Raw genomic sequence first — 2571 nt, 5'->3', positions numbered from 1 at the left:
ATCCCCCACTCAGTAATGAAGTGTTTCCAAGCACGTCAATGAATCTTCTGGGCAGCAGATGAATTACTTTGGTTTTTAGCTGTTTTTTAAATCAGTGTGGCCTCTCATGTTTGTCCATCACTCTACTGCCATCTCCAGGAAGATCGCTTTCATTGCAAATGATGATGCAAAATGTGCATTTTCTGAATAAAGACATCAAACTTATGGGACTGTCAGTAAGGTCCTAAACAGCAGAAAACCTGAAGGTCTGACTGACTGTTGCTGCAAAGCGCTTCAAAAAATTAGAAAGAAAGTCAAAATCTCATGAAATTAGGAGTAATTCACAGCTTTTGAACAGTACTGCACAGTCTTGTCTGTATAATATTGCCTTTAATGTACACAGTATACACTGACAGTATTGTTCTTGTGCATATTGTATATATTGTGCAGATAACGTCCTTCTCTTCCACCCAGTCTACGTCCACTCTTGTCCACAGTCTCGTTACCTCCCACACTGATTGTTGTAATTCCCTCTTGCACGGTCTTCCCCCAAAATCCCTCCACAACCTTCAACTGGTTTTAAACTCCCGAACCCCCTCCTACCAGCACATCACCCCTGTTCTTCAGGAACTTCACTGGTTTCCTGTGAAATTCCGGATAGTATACAAACTTCTCACCTTCATATCCTCGCTCCACCTTACCTTTCTGATCTCTTAAACATCACTCACTTCAATCTTCTTCTTCTATCCAGCTTGCTGTGGCTTCTTTCTGCCTCAGCACCATGGGAAGCAGAGCTTTTAGCTGCTCTGCTCCCAGGCTGTGGAACTCTCTACCCCCAGATATAAGAAGCACTGGTTCTCTCCCCCAGTTTAAATCCCAACTCAAAACCCACCTGTTCAAATCTGCATGTTCACTGTGAACTTATTGTTTGTTTATTTTATCTTGTGCTTTTTGTTTTCTATTGTTCTTCATTGTCATTGTTCTATTATGTGTTTTATTGTATTGTTAAGTGTCCTTGGGTGTCTTGAAAGGCATTTTATAATAAAATTTATTTTTTTATCATTATATTATTGCCTGTGAGGATGCCCCGACAGACCCCCTACATCAGTGTATGTTAACTAACTAGCAACAGGACCCAGCGGAAAACTAAAAATCAATTCTGGGGAGTCACATTTGTACCGTTCCTGGTTACAACAATGAGTTTTCCATTAAAACCAAGGATGTACTGTCCACTTTACTCTCTGTCTCTTAAGCAGTAAGTGGTTCTTCACTGTCGGCTAACTAAACTGAAATGGGAAAATCCACCTGTCAGCCATAATATTAGGGTTTGTGGAGCACTTCATGAACAGTGTAGAGGAGAGCCTGTTTGAGTCACATGCTTCAGTCACTCAGGTGTACTGAGAGGTGGAATCAGCACCATTTTATTGGATAGAACAGGGTTTGTTTGTTTTTTAATTTCAAGTACATCCGAGCAGTTTAGAACATAACAGGAAACTATAGTTTCCTGTTATGTTCTAAACTTAATTTCCTTGTTTTCCCTGGGTCATTGGTTCTGTCACTAGTTAGCTAACATAAACTTAGTTGCTTCTCAGAGGCTTACATTAACTATCCAACCCAGTGACGTCATGTTCTCTACTGCCACATGATGATGATAAAACTATTCTTAAACACTTCTTCCTTAAATCCAGCTTCACAGACAGCGTTAAACCTATGATGCTTTGATATATGCAGTGTTTCATGTCCACTTTAAAACCGGCACATGCATGGTAATTTACTGTGTACTTTGTTCAAATCTTACTGAAAATGGTAAGTCAAAAATGATATGAAGACAATCTTCTGAGCAGCAGCTATGCATGAAGCCAAATGTCACCACCAGAGGTCACCGTGAGATCACGGCAGAAAAAAACCGTCTGCGCTTCTGATTTAGGGAGAGACAGAAAACCCACAGTCTGGCCATGCATCCATTTTTTTAACTGCAAAGAGGTCATGATGGGCTGTCATGGGGTGGGAGGGGGACACTTTGGGCAGGTCTCTAGTAAAGAGTCAAATATACACACACACACACACACACACACACACACACACACACACACACACATATAGGAACAGAAATGGTGATCAGCTCCTTCAGTTTTATACATTTAGGTTTATAGCAGTCATTTATATCAGCTCATCTACCCTCTTAAAACAGTGAGTATAGTTAATTATTCACTAGTTTCATCACCTGCCTTATTTCCTTCCTGACTGTCCTGTTTAACTGTGGCTGCCCTCCTGATAGCAGATGGTTAAAACGTGAAAAGTGGAGCGTTTCACACATCTGTGGGCTCTTACATCAGTCTTCTTTCTCCATCCAAAGGTTGAGACATGATCAAGGACTTATTCTGGTCTCATTCTCACTGTGATAAATGGGCCCAGCCAGTCTGGATACTCATTTACTTTAAAACACACAAACCTTAAACTGAACGGCCTGTGAGCAGGAGGGTTATATAATGTCTGAGTGACACCAATGCGCCAAAGTGAAAGATATTTATACCCCTGGAGGCATACGTTTCTATTTTGTGCCTGTAGTGACACGTGAAAAGGCCGTAGATC

Source organism: Oreochromis aureus, linkage group 13, assembly GCF_013358895.1.
Source record: "Oreochromis aureus strain Israel breed Guangdong linkage group 13, ZZ_aureus, whole genome shotgun sequence".
Taxonomy (NCBI): domain Eukaryota; kingdom Metazoa; phylum Chordata; class Actinopteri; order Cichliformes; family Cichlidae; genus Oreochromis; species Oreochromis aureus.
Note: the sequence above shows the minus strand (reverse complement) of the source record.